Raw genomic sequence first — 13,463 nt, 5'->3', positions numbered from 1 at the left:
AGGCAGGAAAATAGCGTGAACCTGGGAGTTGGAGATTGCAGAGAGCCGAGATCGTGCCACTGCACTCCAGCCTGGGTGAGAGAGCAAGACTCTGTCTCCTAAAAAAAAAAAAAAGTATGGGCTGTGGGCCAGATTATCCGGGTTCCATTCTAAAGTACTCCACTTATTTGCTGGTGACTTTTCAAATGACTTCTCTATACCCAAATGATGTCATCTGAAAATTGGAGATGATGATTGTACCTGCCTCATAGGATTATTATTATTATTAAGATTAAATGAATTACTGATAAAGTACTTAGAACAGTGCCTGATACACAATATGTGTTATGTAGTGTTTGTTACGTGAGTATTCATTCTAAAAAGTCATTTAAAATATAAACTAAATGCTTATAGATTTTTTAAAAAATATATTATGTATCTGCTTGAAAACTAAAGGATATTATTTGATCAAGTGTTAAGATGTTCTCAATGCTAGAATTATATAATAATAGCCACATCCTGGAACCATAAAGGCATTCTTAAGGAAGTTTATGTTTAAAAAAGCAAAATAAAGAGCGAGGAGTGGGTAACTAGTGCACAGACTGTGAAACCAGAGGATAATATTCTATATCTGCAAATACCCATAACATTAAAATCCTTAATTTGACAATTGGCAGAAGATCACAGCATTGAATCTTGTATATTTTCATTTTCTCTTTCTCTTCTCTACCACATTCATTTCCATGTTACTTTTATCCTTTTCAGAATGACCAATTGCTTACATTTTAAACTATAATCACTATACTTGGGATTTATTTCTCTTACCTTATACCGGAAAAAAAATGCAAAAAAAGTGGCATTCAGAACTTACGTGTCATTTTTATATAGGGAATTCAAGGAAAATAAATATTTTTGTGACTTTATTTCTGAGTGTTACATTTGCTTATTTTGTCTTTTCCATATTTCCCCCTTTCCCTGTCTTTGGTATGACATTTGGAATTGTTATGGGAAAGAGAATCAACTCAGAAATCAGAAAAGTTAGCCAGTGACACATTCCTTTGTTATATGATGCAAATGTTTTGCTTTGCTCTTTTAACATTTTTCTTTTCCATAACAAGAAGTTTTACAGCTGCATTTCACAGATTTTACATCTGTGCATCTAGCAGAAACATAAAATTTAGCATTTAGGTATTTGTATTTTATTTTACTAGGCAGGAATGTGGAGTGTGTTTGTGTGCTTGTGCATGTGAGTTGTAAGGAAGTGTGGTTGCCCAGTACTTCCTCAACTCATGACTGAAACTTTGTTCCAGTTCAAGAAGGAAATAAAGAGCCCTTCAAAATATAATACTGAATACTTTATTCATCTGCTCTATAGAAATCAGGCCAGGAAGCAAATTAAAATTACAAGAATATCCAAAACAGAATTATTTTGCTTGCTGTCTGTGTATTTGACCACTGCCTTTTATGATTTTAACCTTTCTAGACATTCTCTTTGGGGATGGTTTTCCTTGTGGCCCATAGGAGATCCCACTGAAATCATTTACTAGTTCTTCCAGATTTCCCCACAATCCCCATTGCACTAAATGGCAACTAATGTGGGAGCTGTCATGTTTGGAAAATACCATGATGCCGTGAGTTAATTTCATACCTGTCACAAGATCTTGCATGGGATCCCAGGGGACCAGTGGTATGTCACACACTACTGCAAGCATTCGTTAGTACCTCTCAAAGCAATGACCCATGGCCAAGAGATTTTGTTGCAACATATGGCAGCACCTGTCACCAGGTTTCATGACTGGCATAAAATTAACCTGTTTTCCTGTTTGATGTGCTGCTTTTTTTGCATTATCCATAAAAAGGATGAGAATAAATTGTATTTGGAAACAATTTACTGTTCTTTTCAAGAAGTATAATGGTAGACTTGGGATACTGGACATAATGAATAGACAGTGTCCTTGTAGAAGTACACACACTGCTATTCAGTAAAGGTAGTATTTTATGAATTTCTGAATGGCAGTCTGCAAATCTCACACAGGAAGCAAGGTTTTAGTTTCTGAACTCTGTCAAACCTAGACATAGAGCAAGAAATGACATTATTGTGAGCCACACTGTGGAAGAAAAATCCAGGAAACATGAGTTTCAGATGTGAGTTTGCCCTTGCCTTTCAAATAGTTTCAAGCAACCTTTAGCTTCCTCTCCTCTCTATATTTCTCATGTTCAGATCTTAGTATTCTAATGGGGACACATGAAAAAGGGACCCACAGAAGAACAATATTCAGAATGATGCCGAATATTCAGTATCTTAGAAAAATAGATTAATGGGATTTAGTCTTTAAATCTTAAAACTGCAATTTAGCAGTTATTTTTAAGGATAAAGACAAAGAATATAGTCCACCATTTATATATGGCTTTCTACCTCAGAGAAATAGTAAAAGTTTTTTGATCAAATGATTCTCAATGGAGAAAGTATCTGGTTTCTTGCATCACTTTTCTTTTCTTGTTTCTTGGATCTTCTTATATATCTTTTTGCAGTCTTAACCTTCTTAAAATATTTATTTTAATCTAGGAGGAGCTGTTTTCTATAGCTAATCTCTTTCCTTCTTAAGGTAAATGCTTCTTAGATTCTGGGAGTTTTAAAATTCATATACAGCAAAGAACAAAGATAAATTTAGCAGTATTTTTCCTTTATCTCACTACCAAGTCTAGGGAACAAGTGGTGTTGTTCTTCCACAATCTGGACTGGTTGCTCTGAATTGTGGAGTAATCAATTTTTCCTGGCATTTCTTAAATGGTCTTTTTTATTCTCTGAATCTCCTTTGAAAGTATAAACATTAGTCCTTGTTCTGTGGTTCTGGAAATTGATGACTGCTGTTCTCAAAGGATAGTATAGTTGGGATGATTGAAGGAGCAGAGCAAAAAGCTGAATTGAAACAATGGAGGGAGGGAAGATAGTACCAGAGACAGTGAGAGAAGTGGGCAGTGATTGGGAGGGAATCCGAAGTAGGGATTGGGGACTTAAAGGCTGCTTGGACTTGATTAATAGATGCTGTAAAAATGAAATGCTGAGACAAGGGATAAAATTGCACTTGAGAAGTCACTTGAAAATGTGTTAATGCCTTTCCTTGACAAGCATTTATTTTTTCATCCTGGGTATAAAACCACTGTATGAAAATGTAGATCATTTTTTCACATTGAGTATGTTTTAACTGCTGATTATGGTTATGTTGTCCTAAAATCAGGTTTCTATTATCCGAAAAAAAAATAAAAATAAATAAATATAGGTGTGTAAAGATCAGTATTTTGGAGGCATGGATCTTCAGGTGAAGTGTCATGTAATATCTTTGCTAAGTCGGGATAAAAATAAAATTTAAAACTGAAATTCATATTTAAAAAGTTCTTACTAAAGTCTAGGCATTTTTTTTTTTAAGTGTACGTAACAGTGATGAAAATTTTGTATCTAAAAGAATGAGGGGTTTTGCAAGGGATTTTCAGGAGACTGTGGCACTGTCATGGATGGTAGCTATACCATTTTCTAACAAAATATGTCAAGAAAATTGAACATCAGTCTTCTTACTAGAAAAGACAATCTGTGGCAAATTATTTTATTAATAACAGCAAACTGAGGAGCCACAAAATAATTTAGATAAGAATTAAAGTGCTGAATAATTTAGATAAGAATTAAAGTGCTGAAACAATTTTATTACTGGTAAAGCTGAATTCAGAACTGCTTCTGGTAATTTTACTGTATCAAGCAGGCCCTGAGAAAGACAACCTGAAACTGTTTAAAGGGAGATGTTCAACAATGGTCACAAGATGCAGGACTGAAGAGCTTCCACCATTACAAACCATCACCTTTACTACCACCATCTAAATACCTTTTTCTCTGAGAAGGAGTCAGTGAAGGGTAGAGATGAAATAGGAAAAATTTGGTTGGTTGGGTGGGTAGTAAGTTTAATCACTACTCTTCTTTAATGAGTAATATAGTGGAAATAACTTTCCTCTCTGGTTTTAAAAGTTAGCTAATAGTAAGTATCTTTGTCAAAACACATAGACACACACACGCACCACACACACACACACACACACAAACACATACACTACAGCTGTTTGCTACAGGATTTCTAATTAATGATATCACATTTTCTAACCCAGTAGTTCCCAACTGGGGTAATTTTGTCCCCTAGGGGACAACTGACAATGTCTAGATTCATTTTTTGGTAGTAATGACTTGTACTACTGGTTTCTCAAGGGTAGAGACCAGTGATTCTCCTAAATTCTCCTACAACACCCAGCATATCTCCCCACAACAAGGAATTATTGAGTTGGAAATTTCAAGGGCCCTCAGGTTGATAAGCCCTGTAATTGCTCGAAGTAACTTAAGCTCCCTAGTAATTGTGCAGTATCTCAGTTATTCCTTCTTCCACTACTACTCCTCACAAATTTGCCTACAAACTTGAGAATTTACGTAACTCCAGGAGTGCAACAGAAAGGGACCTCACATCCAAGTGCTTGGGTACTGTGCTATCTTCTGGTTCCTTATTTGCCTTCACCACTATGATTTACTATTGGTAAAGTTTTGGTCATGTTGGTTCTCCTGGGCTACTAGAGCCCAGAAATCTTCTCTTGTTGATGATTCACCTCTGTCTTAAAGTCGATTTTGTCTAATGTTAATATAACTACCCCAGATTTGTTTTGTTTATTTTTCCAATTTGTATCCTTTTTTTTTTTTTTTTGAGACAAAGTCCCACTCTGTCGCCCAGGCTGGAATGCAGTGGCACAATCTCAGTTTACTGCAACCTCTGCCTCCTGAGTTCACGCGATTCTCATGCCTCAGCCCCCCAAGTAGCTGGGATTACAGGCACATGCCACCATGACTGGCTAATTTTTGTATTTTTAGTAGAGATGGGGTTTCACCATGTTGGCCAGGCTGGTCATGAACTCGTGGCCTCAAGTGATCCGCTTGCCTTGGCCTCCCAAAGTGCTGGGATTACAGGTGTGAGCCACCATGCCCAGCCTATTTCTTTTTCCTACATTTTTGCTTTTGCTCTGTAAATACCTTTGAATCTACAGTTTATCTCTTTTAGATAGGATATAATCGTATCATTATAAAAACTATTATGCTAATCCTTACTTTTTATTAGTATTTAATTCATTTATGTCTTATATAATTACTGATAAGATAGAATTGATGCCTGGTGTTTCTATGTCTTTGATTTTTTATTTCTTCATATCTGCCTTCTTTTGCGTTAAATAAATATTGTCTGGCATGCCATTTTATTATCTTGTTTCTTTTGTTGTATCTTTAAAACTATTTTCTTAGTATCTGTTCTGGGGAATACATTAGCATTTTACTAAAATAATCTAGATCAGATAAAAATTAATTTAATAGTATACAGAAACTTTGCTCTAATATGTACCTGTTACTTCCTTCCTCCTTGGCTGTTATTGTCATTCAAATTACACTTTTATACTGTGTAAGCCCATTAACGTGGTATTATAATTCTTGATTTATGTAGTTGTCTTTTAATCAGATAGAAGAAAAGAGTTACAAAAATATTTTAATACTTTCTTTTGTATTTTCCTTTACTAGTGTTCTTTATTTATTTGTATAGATTGAGGTTAACATCTAGTGTTCTTTCATTTTAGCTTGAAGGATCCTTAACATTTTTTGCAGTACAGGACTGCTAGTAAGAAATTATCTCAGTTTCTGTGTATCCAAGAATGTCTTATTATTATTTTTGTAATTTTCAAAGAGTAATTTTGCTGTATATATAATTCTTGGTTGACTGTTTGTGACTGGTTGACTGTCTCATTCAGCACATTGAATATGTCATCCCACTGAAAACTGTGAATGGCTTCACAAATTTGCATGTCATCTTTGCCCAAGGACCATAGTAACCTTCTCTGTATCATTCAAGTTTTAGATGTGTCACCAAAGCAAGCACTCTGGATCCTTCCATACTGCAATAGAAATGAGGAAGACTTGCGGGAACTTACTATTTCTCTCTATGTAAATCCTGCCTTTGCCACTTTTTATCTGTTTGCTGGACTACACTGTATAGAATGCAGGGCCTCTCTAAGAAAACAAAATACTTTTATTTTGTGTCCAGTGATCCAAGTAAAAGCCCTGCTTTTGGGGCATCTGGTGGTTTTCTAACAGCTCCTGCTCTGATTGTTTCCTTGTATTCCAGTTTTCTGCCTAATCACATGCAGAACCATTCCATTCACGTAGTGAATACATCTCTCACTTGACACGGGGATCCTCATTTATGGGAAAGAAACACAAACCTTTCATTTGAAAAAGATATTATTATGTTTGCTTTATGCAGTACATAACTAAAACTTGATCACTTTCTCCTCATTGTCATTCTCTTCACAAATATCATTAGCATTCAATGCAAAAATTAGCCTGCAGTCTTCACCTCATGTTTGCATGTATCTTTTTTGTGATCCAACATTTTGCTATTAAATAGAACGAATTATGTGGAGACATGATTAGATAATGACAAGAGTATAAGTTTCCTGAGATTAGCAATCACAAGTGGTTTACTTTAGTTCTTCGTAGAATGTTGTGACTACTATCCCTCTATTTATGTACACATATATCTATGAAGTACTTGCTCATCCATCCTTTTATTCATTAGTCTAGCCAGTCAACCCATCTATTCATCTATCTGTCTCTAACATGTCTTTTTCTTCACAGGAATTCAATTTGATGTTAGCATATGATAGTTGTCTAATAAATACATGTTAAATTAAATTCATATGAGGAATACAGACTCTAGTGTAAACTATTGGCATTACTGAAATTTGGGGCTTGATCATTCATTTTGTGGGTAACTACCCCATGGGTACAGACATTGGATGTTTAGCACCATCATCCCTGGCATCTCAATATATGCCAGTATTATTCTCCCAATTGTAACAACCAAAAATGTCTTCAGATAACATAAGAACATCCATGGTGGAAAAATCCCTCTCCTCCACCCCAGTTGAGAACAGCTGGTATAAAACATCCTTTCCTTCTTTTATCATAGTATGTATGATTAAAATAAATGTTAACAATGACTAATAGTAGGGAATTTATTGGATGAATGAATGCATTTACATATGTATTTTCCAGATGGTCACACTCTCCCTCACTGATTCATCCACCCATTTATTATTCAACAAACACTTACTATGTACCAATTATCCACTAAGTACTTTGCAGGTAGTGGGGATACATTAGTGAAATATAAGTTTCTGCCCTGATGGGGCTTACAGACTTTTGGTGGAACTAGATAAAAGTGAAAAACAACTAAACAAAAGATATTATTAATAAGTGTTTTGTTTACAATAAGGCAGGAAGTTATAAGGGAAAGACGGGGGCTGCATTAGATTAGTGGACAAGGAAGGACTTTCTGAGGTAACATTTAAGGTGAGAATTGAATAATAAGAGGAAAACAAAGATGTGAATAATTTATTCATTAATTTTACTTATTTCTTGTAGCATATGAGGTTTATGCTAGGAGTGCAAAAGGATGATCATTTGGTGACATATCAACTTGCTTCTCCACTCATATTTGTGAAAAACACCAGATTGTGTGGAAACCATTGGGAACTGTTCCAAACCGTGTGAGAAGTCTGACATTTTTTATTGAGGGAGCATAGCCCTACCAATGTAAACGCATTGTTTTATGACAATGCCATGAAAACTGGTAAGACATTGAAAAGCAAAAATGAGACATGCAGACCTTAAAATATCCTGTGTGATAAGAACTAGTGATTGTTCACTGAAAAAGACAAATATTAGTTCTATATTCATGACATTATATGTCACTGGGTAGATGGTGGTGACCGGAGAAAACTGTTCAGAGGAAAATCCTGGCCTGATATATGTAAAAGAAAGCAGGTAAATGCTTATTCATCTTTATTTTCTTTCTTCAACCTCAGTAGATCTAAGGACATTAATCAGACCTTGGGATAATTATATATAGCTGTGCTATGAGTACGTGGATTCATTTATAATTCCACTGGTAGTAGATAATGCAATTAAGTACAAAATTCTGCAGAATCTATTATATCATTGTTTGACGAATCAAATAATGTATTCTGCATTTTTATTCTCATGAATATTTCCTTTATAAATAGATGTCTAAAATAAACTATTTTGCATATGCTTGCCTTATAAAAGTAGGCTTATCCACTGGAAATAAAAAGCTGTTTTAAGCATATTTGTGTGTTTAAACATGCTTACGCATGTTTTCAAGCATAATTGAAATAATTAGAATAAGTTTCATTATCACCTTTCACCCTTTATGCTAGATGCTGGATCAAGTCAAAACTGGAAATGCAAGTCAAGCATCTTGATGAGATACAGAATTCTGTAAAGGAAAGAGATGAATTACAAAATACCATCTTGTTTGAGGAAGACATTATGACAGCTGGGTGACTTGGGCATTTAAATGAAATCTGATGAAGTCCCTCCCACCATTTTCTTTATAAAATGCCAATGGCATTTAAAAGTAGTGTCACCAGAGGAGCCAATGTATATTTTTATACTGCAATTAAGTAATTGAGTACGAAATTCAGTACAGTCAGTGGGAATGTGATCAGATGAATAAAGGAAGTCAGAGAAGATAATCATTTCAATTCTTTCCCTAATTTTGCTTTCTAGCCTAGTACTTAAAATTCATAGGCTCGCAAGTCTCATTGGGCTCCAGAGAAGAAGCCTGACTCCTCCACAGCTGTGTACTCTCCGGCAAACTACGTAGACTCTACCTCAGTTTACTCAATTTTAAAATTGAGATCATAATTCTTGTCTTCTAGAATATTTGTGAGGATTTTATGAAATACTATGTGTAATATGCACATTACATAGCTAATGCTCAATAAATCATAACTTTATGATTAGCAATGTTTGTTTCCCTCAGAAGTGACCTAAAACCAACAACAACAATATTTTTATTTTGCTTTCTATCGTCACCGCTAATTATGAAAAAAAATGTGCCTGCATTGATGCTTAGGAAAGAAAAATGGTTGCAGTGAGAGAAAGAGCAGTGTTTCCAGATTTGTGATGACTTTATTCGTTTTCTGCATTTTGTTTCTCTCTGGCAGTTTTTTTTTTCTCCTGTCACTTTCAAGGTTGAACATAATTACAGTAATGAATTATACATGAACATAATATGTAATGAATATAATTCATAAAGTTTATTACCCCCATTTTCATAATTCTGGTTCCAAGTTAGATATCCCCATCCAAGATAGGCTCCATAGCCTACTGTGTAAAATGTCTCTGCCCACCCTACCCCAGATAATAGCACCCAGTTTGTCTCCTGCAAGGCACTTATCACAACTCTTAATGTTTTTTGTTATTTGCAGGGGGTCCTGATCCATGCCCCAAGAGTGGGTTCTTGGATCTCGCACAAGAAAGAATTTGGGGCAAGTCCATAGAGTAAAGTGAAAGCGAGTTTATTAAGAAAGTAGGGCTGGGCATGGTGGCTCACGCCTGTAATCCCAGCACTTTGGGAGGCCGAAGTGGGTGGATCACCTGAGGTCAGGAGATTGATACCAGCCTGGCCAACATGGTGAAACCCCATCTCTACTAAAAATACAAAAATTAGCCAGTCATGGTGACGCATCCCTGTAATCCCAGCTATTTGGGAGGCTGAGGCAGGAGAATCACTTGAACATAGTAGGCGGAGGTTGCAGTGAGCCGAGATTGCACCACTGCACTCCAGCCTGGGCGACAGAGTGAGACTTTGTCTCAAAAAAAAAAAAAAAAAAAATTAAAGTAAAGGAATAAAAGAATGGCTACTCTATAGACAGAACAGCAGCGTGAGCCACCTTATACTTATTGTTGCTTATACTTATTGTTACTTATTGATTATATGCTAAACAAGGGGTGGATTAGTCATGATTTTCCAGGAAAGAGGTAGGCAATTCCCACAACTGAGGGTTCCTTCCGTTTTTAGACCATATAGGGTAACTTTCTGACGTTGCCATGGCATTTGTAAACTGTCATGGCACTGGTGCGAGTGTCTTTTAGCATGCTAATCGGCATATAATGAGCAGTGAGGACCACCAGAGGTCACTTTCATCACCATTTTGGTTTTGGTGGGATTTGGTCAGCTTCTTTACCGCCACCTGTTCTGTCAGCAAGGTCTTTATGACCTGTATCTTGTGCCAACCTCCTATCTCATCCTCTGACTTAGAATACCCATCCTCCTGGGAGTGCAGCCCAGCAGGTCTCAGCCTTATTTTATCTAACCCCTATTCAAGATGGAGTTACTCTGGTTCAAATGCCTCTGACATTTTCATTTATACTTTTCACATATGTATCAATATATAATATAAAAATATAAAATGTCATATATTATATATTAATACATATTATGTTTACCATCATTAGAATGTAAATTCTAGTAAGTCAGTGAAGAAATCTGTCTTGTTCACCACTCTCTCTCTAGTCAATAGCTCTGTGCCAGGTACGTACAGACACTCAATGTATATTGAATGTTGGAGAACTTTTCCTGCAAACCATAATTGCCACCTGATAGGTTTACACATTCGATTGTCTTTTCACCTCCTCTTATATGAATGTATGCTGAGACTCGCAATCCATTTGATGTTGTAGTTATTTTTTACAGTAGAGGTGCTCTGGGAAAGATAATTGAGATACCTCCTTATAATCTTAGAATCCATCCTAAAATGTCTTCTACTCAGATAATAAATGCCAATCTTTGATTTGATATATTTAACCCTTTAGGTAATATTTACAATACATGGAACTAACTGGGTTTAGTAAGACGCTTTAATTTACTGATAGCATGCTACTTATTAGTGTGTGCCTTCGAGCATCAAATATACCAAAAAAAAAATGATCATTTTTGTTATGGTAGCACATAGATACATTGCTCCACTGGTATCTTTTTTTGTTTTTTTTTTTTTTTTTGCGATGGAGTCTCACCCTGTCACCCAGGGTGGAGTGCAGTGGCACGATCTCAGTTCACTGCAACCTCCGCCTCCCGGGTTGAAGGGATTCTACTGCCTCAGCCTCCCAGGTAGCTGGGACTACAGGTGTGTGCCATCATGCCTGGCTAAGTTTTTTGTATTTTTAGTAGAGACGGGGTTTTACCCTATTGGCCAGGCTGGTCTCAAACTCCTGACCTTGGGCAATCTGCCCACCTTAGCCTCCCAAAGTGCTGGGATTACAGGCATGAACCACACTATGCCTGGCCTTCAGTGGAATTCTTTAGCTAGCCTTATTTTACTTGGGTTCTGATTGAAATATGTTCTCCTCAGAATACATGATGAGACAAAGCTTATTTAAGGTGACCAAGTTTATACACTAAGTACAATTAGTGCATTTTTCACCAGAAAGTTGGTCACTACTTTAAGATTTTACCTTCATTTTTATTAGAAGGTATTGGTTAATCTATTATCTCCTCTCTCTAACTCCAGTCATCATATTAAACTTTTGCAAATTTTAGGTGCCAAACACATGTCAAATTTACAGAAATACAGGCATAATTTACATACACTCATATACAATGTACAATATATCCAGAAGGTAATTAGTAACTGGTTACAGTTTGCTACTAACGAGGTCAAGTTTACAGATCTACTGATCCTCTGAGTCTGTCTTTTGGCCCTGTTCCATTGCCACAGATTCTATCATGACCCCTGGGCTGCTGTTTAACACATGCTATTTGTCACAGGAGCAAGGCCGTATAGGAGGATGTGATTGCTCCTCTGCAAACCCCCTACCTCTACTGGTCAAGGATCTCAGCATTTTTCTGATGAATGGCATGGGCGGGATGCGTTCCATCTTTGCATTCTCTATGTGTCAGGCTGTGTCCACAGGGAATTGACTGTGAAGGGTTTTTAAATCAATGGGACCAGTAACACCATCTTTATATAGTGAAGACAGCTTATCATTAAATATAGTTTGAGACAAGCTTAATTGTGCAACTGAAAAATGTTTTGATAATATTTAGAACTTTTATCTGTTTAATGTTATTAGATGAAGACTTTATCACTTTTTTCCATTGTGTCTTTGGTTCTGTTAGCTTCTTTTTTGTTTTTATTTCCCTATTTCTTTCTTTCAGATACTTTTAATCAACATTTCTTCCTTTGGAAAACAGGTCAAATGACAATGTGAAGGGTGATCAAGGAAAAAATGTGTGAAGTAGAAGCCTCGAATTCAAGAGAAATAAATAATATCTTGGCATCACTTACTTTGCTTTAATTTCTTAGTTTTACTCCTTTAATGTAACAACTGTTTTTCGTTTAAAAGGGAGTTGTGAAACAAACATCTATATAATGTTTTGGGGATTAAAAATGCATTTGCAAAGTTAGATTCATTGGTTTTTATCTTAAAGACATAAAAACTTGATATCATATTTCATTTTGTGCTCAAACTTACCGATAACACATTACTTAATCCTTGAAATTATTTGCTTTATTCCCTCTTGTGGATTAAGATAAGTGATTTTATTCTGAAAATATTAGGTTGGTGTAAAAGTAATTGTGGTTTTTGCCATTAATAATTCACAGTATGAGAGCAATTATAGAATCTAGCTAAAACTATATGCATTTATCCATCTCTCGTTATTCATGGTAGTTATGTTCTATAAAGTCTCTGCAAACACTGAATTAGTAAATACCGAACAATTACTCCTGGCGGGTAGATAAGAGCTTGGTTCCTGCATGACTCTGGCCACATTTTTGTCAATCTGTCGATACATAACCTTATTTTATATGTGTTTCTGTTTAATGATATCTTATTTAATACATATTGTGTGCTCATTAACATTATACTCACAACCAATAGCACTGTAACTCACCCCTCACTGAAGCTTGTTCAACACAGTTTTTTTCTCTGTAAGGCGCGTTATAGCCTCCTTGTGCTTAGGAAAACTAGGGAGCACTTCTGCATTATTTTTAAACAGCAAGTCATTTTAAATAGCAGAATCATAAACCAAAAAAACATAAAATGAGAAGAACTAAATAGACCATGGAAAAAACACTTGTTTATAGTAAGAGAACTGAAACATGAAGGCAGAGTTTCACTTTGTTAAACCTCAGCTGGCAACATGTGTAGGGGGTAACTCAAATTTTGTGATTCCCTGCGCATGTTGTGGAACGATCACACAAATATTGTGAGTATTAATTTGGAGTAAAAATTAATATTAGCAAATAGGTGTATTTGCAAATATGGAATCTGTGGATAATGAGGACAGACAGTATTTATATTCTAGGTTAGAAAAGAGAAAATGAGCTCCTTTTAGTCATCAGAAGCCAATGAAAGACCTGGGTTTAGTATTTCCTTCCATCTCTTGATTTCTGTTTGCTTAATTGAATGACAAATTCTAATTAGTCATGCCTGACTAACATAATTTAGGATGAAACTATGTCTTCATCATTCTCTACTTCTGACCCTGGCCCTGTTCCTAGAGTACAGTAGGCATTCAGTTAATACGTGTTGAAGGAATGCATAA

At 35.8% G+C, this 13,463-nt stretch overlaps 1 protein-coding gene and 1 non-coding gene across 12 annotated transcripts in view; one reads left to right on the top strand and one right to left on the bottom strand.

Moving 5' to 3' along the window:
* CHL1 (cell adhesion molecule L1 like) overlaps positions 1 to 13,463 on the top strand; it is a 214,700-nt gene that overhangs the window by 81,460 nt on the left and 119,777 nt on the right. The gene's annotated exons all lie outside the window — the stretch shown is intronic.
* LOC129471735 (U6 spliceosomal RNA) lies at positions 5,821 to 5,924 on the bottom strand. The gene has a single exon (XR_008653704.1). It is a non-coding gene; the product is annotated as a U6 spliceosomal RNA (small nuclear RNA).

Source organism: Symphalangus syndactylus, chromosome 21, assembly GCF_028878055.3.
Source record: "Symphalangus syndactylus isolate Jambi chromosome 21, NHGRI_mSymSyn1-v2.1_pri, whole genome shotgun sequence".
Classification (NCBI taxonomy): Eukaryota; Metazoa; Chordata; class Mammalia; order Primates; family Hylobatidae; genus Symphalangus; species Symphalangus syndactylus.
This window is presented reverse-complemented; position numbering and strand designations above follow the sequence as displayed.